The sequence below is a fragment of the Lynx rufus genome, unplaced genomic scaffold (genome assembly GCF_022079265.1).
Source record: "Lynx rufus isolate CCGP_SWC_20201006 ecotype Redwood Valley unplaced genomic scaffold, mLynRuf1.p SCAF_1, whole genome shotgun sequence".
Lineage (NCBI taxonomy): Eukaryota > Metazoa > Chordata > Mammalia > Carnivora > Felidae > Lynx > Lynx rufus.
Window position 1 is genome coordinate 51,043,260 of NW_025814823.1, and position 15,106 is coordinate 51,058,365.

The 15,106-nt window shown below is 41.7% G+C and overlaps 1 long non-coding RNA gene across 3 annotated transcripts in view; it reads right to left on the reverse strand.

Annotated features, from left to right (window-relative positions):
• The window catches only part of LOC124513049 (uncharacterized), an 84,132-nt gene that overhangs the window by 50,801 nt on the left and 18,225 nt on the right, over positions 1-15,106 (reverse strand). For 2 of the 3 annotated variants that reach the window (XR_006962287.1, XR_006962289.1), the window contains exon 2: positions 8,772-8,919. This is a non-coding gene — a long non-coding RNA (uncharacterized LOC124513049). Of the gene's footprint in view, positions 1-2,174; positions 2,215-8,771; positions 8,920-15,106 lie in introns of those variants that run through there. The other variant, XR_006962288.1, reaches the window with a different exon arrangement.

Below are 15,106 nucleotides of genomic sequence, written 5' to 3' on the forward strand. Positions count from 1 at the left end.
GGGTAGCAGCAGACCTGTACACTGAAACATGGCAGGCCAGAAGGGAGTGGCAGGAAATATTCAATGTGCTGAATAGAAAAAATATGCAGCCAAGAATCCTTTATCCAGCAAAGCTGTCATTCAGAATAGAAGGAGAGATAAAGGCTTTCCCAGATAAACAAAAACTGAAGGAGTTCATGACCACTAAACCAGCCCTGCAAGAGATCCTAAAGGTGACTCTGTAAGTGGAACGCTACAAAGACTACAAAGGACCAGAGACATCACCACAAGCATGAAAGCTACAGATAACACAATGACACTAAATCCAAATCTTTCAATATAATCAACACATTTCCTGAATCCTAAAATACTTAGGCACTAGAACACGTGGAAGATGTATCACTTTTTAAACATTTTTTAAAGTTTATTTACTTTGAGAGAGAGAGAGAGAGAACAAGTTGGGGAGGGATAGAGAAAGATGCAGAGAGAGAATTCCAAGCAGGTTCCCAGCAGAGCCTGACTCAGGGCTCAAACTCACAAACTGTGAGATCATGACCTGAGCCAAAACCAAGAGTCAGACTCTTAACCGACTCAGCCACCCAGTTGCCCTGGAAGATGTGTCATTTACCTTAAAAAGTATATTCTCTAGTTAAGGAGACAGAACATCAAGGAAAACAATGAGCACATAATGCATAATATAATGTAAAGATTGAGGGTCAGTGTACTTAAGGATGATAAGTACAGTCACTTTATCTTTCTATCCCGCGGTTACATTTATGAAATAAAGACATTTACATTTTTTCTGCCTTCCTACAGGGGCATATTAAGGAGCAGATCAAACCAGTGTGAAATATTCAGGCAAATTAAATTGGAATTATTTAATTTAAAAATTGATAATGAAGAATCAATATTTTACTAACTATCCTATTTTAAATGTGTCCAGTGCCAAAATTCCATTTTGAACTTCTTCATTCTATAAAAAGTAGGAAAATTAGGAAAATTTAAAATCATCCTAAGGGTTAACAAGGAACACTTATTTCTTCATGTTTTCCCTCAGTGATGTCAACGCAACATGTGTCCCAAAAGTACAGACCACTCTTTACTACTCTTAACACCAGGCTCAGGTCTGGTCTGATGTAAGAGAAGGGTCTCTTATATCACTGAGGCTGTCTGCATAATCTTGGGAAATTCACTTCTTCTCTTAGAAAAAGCTAACCCCATTTTCACATCCAGAGGTGTACTTTATTAATCTAAAGGGAATGTCACTTCCTTTATTAGTGATTGGTTCATTAACAAGCTTATGACTCAACTCAGACCAAAGAAAAGTGTAAAGATGCTTTCTTGGGAGCTTCTGGGAAAAGTACCCCTGCATAGGGGAGCTGCTGGATGGAATAGCATCTCTTGTTCTGGATTTTTTTCAAGTCTGGAAACTGCTATAGCATATCACTATCTGCACATGAAGTCACCACTAAGAATTGCAGATCACAGATGGAAAGAATGTGGATCTCTGTAACATTACTGAGGTATGGACACAAGCCTCCCTAAAGGGTGGTAACCAGTTTCCTCCTTCTGGTATTATAAGAAATGAAACTTCATTAGTGTTTAAGCCAGTTTGAGTCAGAATTTCTGTTACTTTCAGATGAAAGGACTCTAAATGATGTAACATACTTAATCACATTTATTTAGTGCTTACTGTGAACAAGACCACATGATAAACACTGCATATATAATTTCATTTTATACTCGAAACACTTTCATTTAGAGATGAGGAAATCAAGGCCCTGAAAATTAAATGACTTGTCTCAAATTACACAGAGCCAGGTCTGAAGCCCAGGCAGTGTGCCTCCAGAGCACCCCCTAGCCCTTTTTTTACAAAAAAAAAAAAAAAAAAAAAAAAAAAAGGCATGTAAGCCAATTTGACAATAAATTACATTTAAAATAAATAAATAAATAAACAAAAAATTAAAATAAAAACAAAATATTTCCTTCTAGAGTATTTTAATAATCTCCTATACAAACCAAGTAAAAAGACACTGTTCTTTAAAAATGCACCTGATGGGGCGCCTGGGTGGCGCAGTCGGTTGAGCGTCCGACTTCAGCCAGGTCACGATCTCGCGGTCGGTGAGTTCGAGCCCCGCGTCAGGCTCTGGGCTGACGGCTCGGAGCCTGGAGCCTGTTTCCGATTCTGTGTCTCCCTCTCTCTCTGCCCCTTCCCCGTTCATGCTCTGTCTCTCTCTGTCCCAAAAATAAAAATAAAAAAAAATAAAAAAAATAAAAATAAAAAAAAAAATAAAAATGCACCTGATGAACCAAACATATTATAGAATATTACACTCTTTTCCGACTCTTTATCCACTTCACTAGTATGACTAGCTCAAAGTTTGTTTAGAGACCCTACTTCTGTCAGACTTTCATGAGCTTCCCCAAAAGATGAGAGAAATAATACAACTAACTTTGTGCAGAAGCCAGTGGACTGTATATTTTTTAATGAATAATTTGTAGCTAATATTAACCCACAATTTTAAAACAGAATTATAATAGCACATTACATCTAGAGCCCCTAACCAGAAAGCAGAAGTCTTATACTTGTTTTGTTTAAAGAACATAGAAATGGTCAAACGATATATGACTTTTGTCCTCTTGAAGGGACTACTGATCTAACTCAAACATGTTGATGATCAAGTACTTGGTTGGGATCAGGATTGGATTCTCAGGGCTTGTATGGGAACAGTGGAGGCTGTAAACACTCAGAGCCACAGGGACAACTAGACCAAAGACCACAGGGACAAAATGAAGTTCAAAGGTACAAGAGACAGAAGCCAAGTCTAATCCTGTAAGACAAATCTAAGGGTAAAAGATAAGAATCAATACAAGGGCCAAAAAGCCAGATGTTCTTGAAAGTCAAAATTCAAGCTAATTAGAAGCAGCCCAACAAAACATTGGTGTCCAGGAGAACTATCTCCATTACTTCCAGATAGTCATGCTCCCTTGAAGGAACCAGCAGGTGTAGGATGCTTGGGAAGATGAAAATGCCTTCAAAGGCTAAGGCCGGGCAGACGGCCAAGGGTCTCAAAATTAAAACCAAGTCTTAAGCCCTTAAATGTGGATAACTATAAGGGCATGAAGCAAAGTATTTGTTGCTGTGGTGAAAATCTGAAAGCAGAACTTTTCTCTTGGTGCAGCAAAGGATCTCTGGTGAGAAATAACACAATTATAAAGATAATTATAAAGGTCAATAATTCTCAAGCACATTTGAGGATATTAGAGTTCTAATAATGCTCCATCGTTGAGAAAGAGTAGGGATCAAGCATCTTTTGCATAATCCTTCCACCAAAAGACTTCAAGATTAACTGAAATTTTGGTCTGGACTGTAGGACAGCCATCTGGAAAATAATACTTCAGAAGTACTGCACAGCAAGTCGGTCCGGTCCGTCTGCAAAAATGAAATAAACTGCAGCCTGCTGGAGATGATGTTATGGATTGAGGGCCATACCAACGGGCACATTCAAACGACTGTCAGTATTCAAACTTGAATAATTTCAGTGATAGGAATAAACATTAAATATTTACCAGCCAATGCTCCACTGGATCAATGAACTCCTCTCCCTCCCTCAAGTACACACAATAATAAATGAATAGATTTGGACTTCCATGAGCAAGAATGGTTTGACATAAAATTGGAAATCAATGATACCTCTATGGTTACGTGAATAGGTTAAGCAATAAATGCAAGCTGCTGTCATTTTTTTAGAAACTACTATACTAACGAGAGAAACACAAGGTAAAGGGAGATTTTCCTTATATTTGCTTTATTTCTTTTGAATTTTTTAAGTGAATTCTTACAGAAGTCCCAGCTCTCTGTACTTTTTAAAACAACATATTGTCCCAAACTAACAATGTCTCCTAATACTAAATCAAGTTCCTGTCAATCTGTCCCTAAAAATATTTTCAGTTCAGATTCTCAGTTCATGTCTATGCTAAGAAAAATCATGACAACTAAACATCTTGAGGAGAAATGGGAGATGGAGTTGCAATAAATAGTGTCATAGGAAGACAGATCTGTGTGTTTTCTTTTAATCTGTATTTTATTCTATTAAATCTCCTGCCTTATAAGTTCTGCTGAGCCAAAAAAGGTCTCAAGTCACGACTCAGCATGGAAAATTCTGGTGTTAATGTTGTCTCTCAGAAATAATGACAGCGGCTCTCAGAGCAGATTTCACTAGTCCCATCAGTTTCTTTGAGGAAATGGTTAATAGTAAGATTGGGACTGAAATACAGCATCCGGTCAGCAGACCTGGTGAGGTTTTCCAGCTGCAAGACAATGACACCTTCCTGGCCTTCATTCTCTTTGTCCCAAATCACGTGGCTAAGAGACAAAAGCTGATGGAAGACATGCCTGAGAAAACGCCCCGGCACACGAGCCAGAAGCTGACCATCCATGACAAGAGCATCCTAACCTGAACCCAAGAGTTGATCCCAGTCAACTCCAAGGATGAGGTAACAATGACAGATGATACTATGGGGACACATGGGTACAATCAGAAAATATGTCTCATCTCTGAGAAGAGAATTGGCACTAACTAAAGGGAAATATAAATTCCAATTTATTACAAGCCAGGAGCCCTACAAAGTAGAAAGCCACTTCAGGGGCCTAAAAATACTCTGTTTCTTCTGTTGCTATTTTGAATGTCGCTTTTCCCTGTATGACTACATTCAGTAGGCTTCAAAATATTGGAAATGAACAAAAAGACTTATTAGCTCTTTTCTTTATCATAAAGCCTATTCTTTACCATTTTACATATTCTGTTTATCTATTTTCTTATGCACAAAATGTTAAAAAGCGCTCTAAAAAGTTAGATGATTTTCTTACAGAATTTATCTTTTTGTGAAAATTCCAAAGCCTGTAAAGCATGCTTATAAAATGATGTGAAAACACACATAGGTCAAAAGTAGGAGTTATTTAGGTCAAAATGTCCCCATTACTAATCACTTAAATTGTCAATAGGTAGATTCATTCGGATTAGTTGTCCTTCTTTTTGTTAGTTTTTTTTTTTTTTTCTTTTCTTTGTTCCTCCCATCTGTGCAGATTCTGTGAGCCCTCTGGGGAAAAGGCCCAGTCCCTGAATGTTTCTTGCAGCTTCTGTATCAAACCAAACTAAAAATGTGAATACCAATACGCCACCCCTTATCAAAATGGTAATTTCCTTTAATAAACAGTCAATATTCATTTATTGAACCTCTAGTATGTGCTACTACTGCCCAGAGAGACAATGAGGAGACCAGTCCTCAATCTGGCAGCCAATCATGTAATCCCCAGGATTTTCCAATTGTGTACCGTTCACATGTGAAAATGTGCACTTAAAAACAATGGAGACAGAAAATGTTTCAGTAACCAAAATTCTGCTTGGTGTAAGTATTGTATATTTTTGGAGAATAAAATGCTTCAAAAGAGTCATTGGTGTGAGAGGTGAGATCCCAGAGGATGATCTCAAGTAGAAGGCTTTTGTTACAAAGCAGAGGACAATTAAATGTGGTGGCAAGTTCCTAGGTCATGTGATGGAGGAGAGGCGAGCCCGAGGTAGAAGTAGAGAGAGAGAGACGCATGGCACTGTGTAATAGAGGGCAAAGGAACTTGAAGACCCCTGGGGAAATTCAAAAGAACAAAAGAGCATCCAGACAAGGGGGAGTAAGGAAAAAGAAAGTAACAGTCACAGAGACTTGGTAGAGGCAAGGCCAAGAAAGAATTCCAATGAACATAAATCATCTAGTGTGATACTTTTTTAAGATGCTTTGTTACATAATGTAGGATTCCCACTCCTACTCAATTCTGCCCCCCCACTTCTCCTCCGCCCCACCAGGTCTCCCCACTCAATGTCTTCAGTAAACACACCAAAAAAAATACACCTACAGAAATCCTTGGTGTTTATTGGATTTCTTGTGAAAACCATTGAATGTACAATGTTCCAAATCTGGGTTGATGCAGCCTGCAAGAGAATCAGGATGTGGCTGAGGGAATAGCTGATACTGGGCAGGTTACATACCCAGAATCCATAAGCAGGGCAGATCCAGGTTTTCTTGGGCCTAAAGTAATATTGAGGGGATTAGCATTTAAGAAAAAAATTTCACAGGGGCACCTGGGAGGCTCAGTTGGGTAAGTATCTGACTTTTGATCTCAGCTCAGGTCTTGATCTCAGGGTTGTGAGTTCAAGCCCTGCATTGGACTCCACACTGGGCACGGAGCCTACTTAAAGAAAAAGAAAAAGAAAGAAATTCCACAAAAACGCAAAGTTAGCTACAGAGGCTTGGAAGGAGCCCATACAAATAAGGGTTAACAAAACTAAAGCTTCATTTGCTTCAAAGTAAACCTCTCTCTGCCTATAAATCAAATTGTGGAGAGTTTTCCTAAAAGAAATACAATATTATTTGAGACTCTTCTTCATATAAGGCAAGAACCTCAGAACGCTGGATAGAGTAGAGAAGGGATGGAAATATATAAAAAGAAAGTTGTTTTTAAAGTCAAAGTCATGGGGTGCCTGGGTGGCTCAGTCGGTTAAGTGTCTGACTTCTGCTCAGGTCATGATCTCACGGTTTGTGGGTTCGAGCCCCGCATCGGGCTCTGTGCTGAACGCTTGCTCAGAGCCTGGAGCCTGTTTTGGATTCTGTATCTCCTCTCTCTGCCCCTCCTCCACTTTCACTCTGTCTCTCAAAAATAAATAAATGTAAAAAATGTTTAAAAATAAATAAAGTCAAAGTCAGTGTTTATCATTAATTATCTAAATCATTTCTTATATGCCCATCACTGATACATTCTTCTAATTGAATGCATGTCTGATATTGGAACCAACTCATCATGTAACTATAATCAGATAGGAGCAGTTTACGTCATTATATTTAAATACATGTTAATTCCCAGTGTCAAAGTAAGTATATATAGAATGTTGATTGCACTGGTTTCCAGTTACTCTTATTAAGATTTGTGAATAATCTGCATGAATTATAGAACCTGTTATTATTATAATTATAGGTGTAAGATAAACAGAAAGTTTACTGTGCTTGTTTTTTAAAATTCTCCTGGCAATAAGGAATGCGCGTCTAAGAAAGAGAAAGAGGTGTCTTCTCCGCCAGCAGGCTTTGACCACCCCGCTCTTCTAATCTGTGCCTTTCCTTCAGCTCAATGCCTTGCCTACCAGAATTTTCCACCAAGAAGCCGCATAAAAACATCAGAAGAAGAACAGTAAAAGCACGTCAAAGATGCATATCTTTCATCAGAATGTTGTCTTTCTACCTGCATTCATGCTGACTTTGTGCTAGACAATAAGACTTCAGGGACAGCAGGAAATAAAATTCCATTTGATGGCTCTGCTTTGGCACCGAACAGGTGATGCTGGCCTAGTCTCCCTTCCTCCTTCTTGGGAACAACCTCAGCTTTCCCTTTAAAGGACCATACTCCTTCCCGTTCTTCTGGTCCCACTGGACTCTCTCAAGGGCATTGAAGGGACGGCATGTGACCAGGTCAGACCAACTGGACTCTCTTTTTTGGGAGGCTGCATCCCTCTATAACAGCATGAAAAGCAGATGGAAGCCATTGGGGCTGAGTTCTTCCAAGGGCACTGTCCGGAGAAGACACTGCAGTGAATTTGCTAATAGTCCCCTGGAGCTGTTCCAGCTCCCGCCCTCCCACAGGCTTGGTGACTCAGCAAATCCTTGGGATCTGTAAGCTCTCTAGAATCATTCCTGCAAAGTCCTTGCAGGATGCTTAAGTCAGAAAGAGCTGGTCTCTGTTGCTAGCAACCAATGTGCCTAACACAGGAAGGGAGGTGTTCACCTCCACAAACAGGGCGGTCTATCATTAAGTTAATAGCATCTCAATTTCTGATTTTCCAGTCATGTTCATTTCTTGCTGTAATGTCACTGTAATTACATTTGAAGGAAATATGAAAGCAGTCTGAAAAGTAAACATCCCTCCCCATCCTGAAAAATAAAAACCAATAAAAATTTAAAAACATTAGTGCCTTTCATACTTCACCAAATCTACCACACCCTGTCTAAAAATAGGAATAAGACACAATATGAGAATGGTAGGGTCTTCTATGGAAATTGCCCAAAGACAATATGGGTTATTTTTCCCCAAAAGCTTATGAGGCTAAATGAATTTGGGGGGTTAAAAAATGATCTTTTGTGGTCTGAGGCTTCACTGAGACTTTTCTTTAAACCCTCTTTAAGGGGCATGTGGGTGGCACAGTCTGTTAAGCATCTGACTCGTGGTTTGGGCTCAGGTCACGATCTCACAGCTTATGAGTCGGGGCCCTACTGCTTGGGATTCTCTCTCTCCCTCTCTCTCTCTGCCCTTCCCCTGCTCATTCTCTCTCTCTCTCTCTCTCTCTCTCTCTCTCAAAAGTAAATAAATAAACTTCGAAAAAAATCTTTAAGCCCTTTTTAAGACCTAATTTGCAACCTTACCTTCACTCTTGGGGGACTTTAAAAATAGTTTTAAAATGGTTAACTAATTTTTAAATTTGTCAAAAATATTTTTGGAAGATTTGTATTTGTGTATACCTTTGGATAACTCAAAAGAGATTGATTTTGACAACTTGAAATTAGAAAGCCAGTTACCTCTAATAGCAGCCTAATTGCTTTATCTACTTAAACAACAAGTAGATAAAGTGAATTTTCCAAGCACAGCATTTTCCTAATGTTTTCACCACCAGCCTAAGAGGTTACCAGAAGATATTCAAATATGCACAGAGGAAGTGAGCCCTCTTTGGAATCACTCAGAAGAGATCCCCAATTACCTTCCTATATCAGATCCTGCAGGAGGTGGGCCTTTTCTCTTAAGACAGAACTTCAAGGCAGCAGCTGCATGGGTTTCTGCTCTAATGTCTTCATGGAAGTTTTCCAGAGTTGGGCCAAGTGTATTTCTAGACTTGTACCTGAAAGCACCTATAAAACACCAAAGTAAATTTATGTCCCGTGTAGCAGTATGCTAAATATTCATAACTTCTAATAGTTACACAATAACCTTCGACTTTTTCTGCCTATGTTGTGGATCATTCAAATGAGGACAAGCTGTGTCAAGAAGTAATCTATCTTGGGGTGCCTGGGTGGCTCAGTCGGTTAAGCGGCCGACTTCAGCTCAGGTCATGATCTCGCGATCCGTGAGTTCCAGCCCCACGTCAGGCTCTGTGCTGACAGCTCAGAGCCTGGAGCCTGTTTCAGATTCTGTGTCTTCCTCTCTCTGACCCTCCCCGTTCATGCTCTGTCTCTCTCTGTCTCAAAAATAAATAAACGTTAAAAAAAATTTTTTTTAAAAAGAAGCAGTCTATCTGGGGGCACCTGGGTGGCTCAGGGGGCTCAGCATCTGACTCTTGATTTCGGCTCAGGTCATGAACTCGCAGTTCATGAGTTTCAGCCCTGCGTCGGGCTCTGTGCTGACAGCTCAGAGCCTGGAGCCTGCTTCGGATTCTGTGTCTCCCTCTCTCTCTGTTCTTCCCCTGATCGCACTCTGTCTCTCTGTCTCTCTCTCAAAAAATAAATAATTTAAAAAAATTTTTTTAATTAAAAAAAAAAAAAAGAAGTCTATCTGATCTTACCAACCATACTTCAAGCCCGGGTAAGGGAGTGGAAACTATAGTTTGGTAACACCTATAAATCTCTAGGTAATATTTGCTGATACTAAGATTATGGAGATAATGTGTACTTCAGTGTCAAAGAGAAATGCAAATGATGAAAGTCTTGGTAACACCGATATTTTGGGTCCTTTCTAGAAATCAAAGTTGAAGTAGAATATTAATTGAGTTTCATTATAATAACAATGCAATTAAGGGAAAGGGACTCCACCACAGAAAATGTCATTTTGTGGCTCATATAACAGGGATGATACACATGGCCATGTTTCCACATGCCGCATCTCTGGGAAGGAATCTCATGTTGTTTCTCCTCAGTTTCCCCCAAGTTAAGGTGTTAAGGTTTTATTTTCCATGTCCCACGTTGCCCTGAGCGTCAAAGGCCCACATTTTTGCTTTTGCACTCTGTAGGTAGGGTTGGGAGTGACATTGGAATGTCCAAGTGTTCTGGGTCGCTATGAGGAGGACATTCACACTAAGGGGTTCAGACAGAGCTGAACGAGCATCACTTTTGCCCATCACATCAGCTCTCGATGGAGGTCCCCACTAGATATCCCCTAGAAAAACAGCTGCGATGACTCCTGGATGGGGACGGACCACGGTGACTGGGGCCGCCACGACGTCAGCAGTGTCCACATGGCAGAAGCCCCAGAGTCTCAGGCCTTCTCTGGTCTCCTTCCTGCAGTCGTTCCAAGCCTGTTCCTCTCATTGCATGGCCCACTGACTGCCTTGACTGTCACAGTCCACGCATACCCCTCTGGCACAGCCTCTGACACTGACCTCCCTAAACTAGTCTGCCTAGGCTCTTTAGCCGTTCTCTTCCATTAATTGTGTGCGTGCACACACACATGTGTTGTGTGTGTCACCCTGGTTCATTTCACTCCTAGCAAAATTTCGCATTCCTACGAATGACATCTTAGTGCACCCCACACAACCTGCCCTTCCCAGAAGGTGGCAACAAAGTGAACGTCCAGAATCTGATTCTTCAGAGTATGCACTAGGCTATCCAAGAGCACGTAGGGGGGCCCTAAATCCTGGTGAAGTGCTCATTTTTCCACTAGGGAATCACTGTTTGTTTTCTCAGGATGCTCTTTTTTCTCCCAGTATCACTGAGCTCACCCACTCCACCCAACCCACATTGCTCAGCCTTAGATGTAGGCGTGGCTTCCCTTGACAGCGGCAGGGCGGGGGGGGGGGGGGGGGGGGGGGGGGGAGGTTTCCAAGTTTCCAGTAGACTTTGCTCAACAAGGACCAGCAGCTGTCCTTATCTAAGCACAGAGAACAGTTTTGGGTAAACTGATCTCCTGTAGTCCCTCCCCTCCCCAGAGCCACTGAGTCTGTGAGGTGTGGTCACGTAGTGTGAGAGAGAGTTTCTGTTCCACCTTCTGGACCTTCTCTCACTTCCCCCAAGCCTGCTTTAATGCCCCAATTCCTAACTTTAAAATCTCTTCCCTTGCCTAGTTATGCAGCCAGTCCCTCCCTTCCAAGTGAAGACCCTCCTGAGATATGCTCCAGGCCTCCACGCTTCTCAGCTAACATGGTACAGCATTCCTTCCTCAAAAAGACATTCAACACTTTCAGCACCTTGGGTCTGAAGTTGGGGTCTTTCCAGGCCCGGCCCTTTCTGAGATACACTCTCAGTCATGAACTTATGGCAGCCTCTGCTCGCAAGTCAGCAGGGATTTCTGAGAATTTACTTCTTTGCCACACACCATTATTCTCACAGGGACACACCTCTGGTTTCAAGCTGACTTGTTCCAATTCTCACCTAGGATTATGTATTTGAGTTTGCAGAGCAGATGTGCTTCAAACAAAGACTCTTCAGAATTCCAGACAAGATTCCCCATGGAAGGGATGTGAATTTCAACAGTCACAAAAGAGGAGTGTGCCAAAGTAGAGATTTCTTTCTATCTTCATAACTAAACACATCCCATTCACATCTGTTTTTTCCTGCTGATGATGCAAACATAATCATTCCAGGAGTGCCTGGGTGGCTCAGTCGGTTAAGCGTCCGACTTCAGCTCAGGTCATGATCTCACTGCTCGTGGGTTTGAGCCCTACATTGGGCTCTGTGCTGACAGCTCAGAACCGGGAGCCTGCTTCAGACTCTGTGTCTCCCCCTCTCTCTGCCCTCCCCTGCTCATGCTCTCTCTCTCTCTCTCTCTCAAATATAAAACATTAAAAAAAATTTTAAAAACATAGTCATTCCAAATGGATATTAAAGAATGTTAAAATAGAATGTTTCAGTTTGAGTTGTGGCTGAAGCTTCAAAATAATAGATGCCAACTATTCCCACATTTAACTGCCTATGGTGGGGGTAGTGGGAAAAAAGACCAGTTATGTGACCATTGGCCCCTAACCCACTAGTGAGGATACCTCTAGTCAAGTGAGAAGAACTTCAATGGGACCACTGACAAGCTTTCCATACACAGATGGGATTAAACAATTCAATTAAATTGTGTTCTTCTCTCACAACCTTCTTTGCATAATCATTCAGCATGGAAAGAGAAGGCTTATTCTTACTACTTTAGGTGAACGGTAGGGCAGGCCCCATAGGTTATCTGACTGTTCTCAGGTGACATCCTCCCGTCATGTCAGAACTGCCTCAAATAGACTTGCTTTAGCAATTAATATGTGTTTAAATGTAATAAACAAAAACCCAAATTTCATTCAGCATTAAAGCTTCCACCTCCCCTAGCTCAAGCCTGTAGTGAGTGGGAAGCCAGAGGTGGAAAAGAAGGGAGAAGGCAGATTCCTCCTTTTTTCCTTCTGTTGGCATCTCCACGAACATGGCCCCACATACTGGCTATAGCTTCTGACCCCTCAGGGCCTGGGGCGTGGAAAGCAAGAGTTGTTAAAGGCAGGAAAAAATACTGCTCAACAGGCACTAATCTGGAATTGGTTTCCACACAGATTGGCAGGTGTTTAAAACGGGTTCTTTCTCCCGTGGGTGTTTCTTCACCGGCTCTTTGGCAGCATGGCTGATGCCTGTCCTACGTCTGTTTGCTCTCAGATCCATCCTTCACCCCACCTGCTCTGTATTTCAGCAGAGCTGGCTTCTCTGGGTTTGGCTAGTTGGAGGCACTGAATGGGGAATAGAAAGTGGGAAGGGAGGATGAAACCCGAGTACTACTTTTCATCTCATTTCACCTCTGGTGGCCTCTCCAGCTCCTCAGAAGCTCAGCTCCTACTGAAGATCTCCACTCTGATTCCAGCGTCCTCCAGTGGTCCCAGTCCATGGGCTCCAGTCACACCACCTCTCACTTTGTCTTCCAGCCTAAGGATGTAGGGGCTTCCTGCTCTTGCCAATCTCTGGATTACCTCCCCATTCCCTATCTGGTTCTCAGTTCCTCTGTCATCTGTATAAACAATTCCCTGCAGTAAATTTCCACCACTGTCTACACTTGAAGGTGCTTCTGTTTTCTTAGTCAGGCTCTCACGATGTGCTCCTACACACATACACACCACTCCCCCATTACTAGCTGCCTCACTTTCAATCCCCTGACAAGGGAGTGTGGTCTGGCCCGCCACTGGCAGCTCTTCCCTCAATTCCTGGTCATCGGGAACAACCTGAGCATCCGTCAGTTGAAGACTCCTTTCCCTGCCAATGGCCATCATGGATAGAATGTAAGATGAACCAACTGCACTTTTCATAGATCTGGTCCTCAGGGAAAAATGCACCATAGAAACTATCAGTGGAAATCTAATTATTTCCTGTTTTACCCAGGCTTCCCCCAAAAGGAGACTCTGAATCAAGGGCTTCTGTATGAGCACTTAATTTGGGATTGTGATCCCAAGCAACAGGAGTGAAGAATGAGGGGATGAAATGGGGATGTGGTATTAGTTTCATGTGACTGCTATGTCTTAAAAGAGTACAGATTTATCTTCCTATAGTCCTGGGAGGTCAGAAATTTGAAATGTGTCTTAAGGGCTGAAATCACAGGGCTGGTAGAGCTGGTTTCTTTTGAAGCCTCTGAAAATAAAATCCATTCCCTTGGTTTTTGTTTCACATTCTAGAGAATGCCAGAATTCCTGAGCTTGTGACCCCTTTCTCACATCATTCCAACCTCTTGATTCCAACGTCACACCTTGTACTATCCCTAACTGTACTGCGTTTTTCTCATAAGACCTTTGTGATGATATTTGGCCCGTCCAGATAACCCAGTATACTCGACCTATCTCGAAATCCTTAATCACATCTAGAAAGTCTCTTGTGCCATATACGATAACATATTTACAGATCCCAGGGTAAGAATGGGACCATCTTTGGGGTGTCATTCTTCAAGCTGTCACAGACACACTGGCCACTGCTATGGACACTTCACTCCTGCAGAACATTCTAAGCAGTCCTACAATATTCATCTCAGAACTAGCCACTTAGGGGAAGAAAGAGAGACAAGTTATCTGGCAGCACCCAGCCCCTGTTGAGCAAGATTGTCTCCAGGGCGTTAACTCCCACAAGCCACATCTCATGAGGGGTATTGGAGTGAGGAAAGAGAAAACCTTTAAAAAGCCTAAAAAGGAAAAATCAGAATTCATCTCTAATGACTACTAGAAGGAACTGATACAGAAAGAAAGAAGCTCCAAAGACTGGACTAAAACACCAAGAAAGGCAGTTAAGGAAATTATTCTCTGCCTACCTAGAATCAGTTCTTACTGAGAGTTCAAACTCTTCTCCGAACACAGGAGGGATAGAACATTTGAGTCCTGACCTAGCATATTTCTAAAATGCCACCTGAGTGATAGAATCAGGAGGTAAACAACATAAGTTATTGAGGTCATTCATGTTCCCAAGGACAACCATGCTTTAACGTGCAGGCACCTGGACTTGTAGAAAACATTAGGGCTGACTTCACTCTTCCACCATAACAGAAATGGAAGAAAAGTGGGGCGCCTGGGTGGCTCAGTCGGTTGAGCGACCAACTTTGGCTCAGGTCATGATCTCACAGTTCGTGGGTTTGAGCCCCACGACGGGCTCTGTGCTGACAGCTCAGAGCCTGGAGCCTGCTTCTGATTCTGTGTCTCCCTCTCTCTCTGCCCCTCCTCCACTCATGTTCTGTCTCTTTCTGTCTCAGAAATAAATAACCCTTAAGAGAAATTTTAAATAAAAAATAAAGAAAAGAAATGGAAGAAAAGTAACGGTGTCTGGAGCCGGTTAGTAGCGCAAAGAGCAACATTGCCACACTGATAATCAAGAGTGTAAACCAAGAATTATGCTGTCTCACTTATCAGACAGGCAAAGATTAAAAGGAGAAAACAGATACAGTTTTGGAGAGAGGATGAGAAAATAAGCATTCTGACAATTTCTTGGGAAGCATGAATTGATAGTTTTCTGAGGGGAAATCTGGCCTTATCTATCAAAATATATAACAGGTGTGGGCCTTTTCTTGGAAAAAATAGCTTACAGAAATAAATAAACAAATGAGCAAAAAAAAGTATATGAAAGCATGTTTATTACAACATTGCTTTGAATTGGAAATCATCTAAGAAGTTGTTCTAGAAAA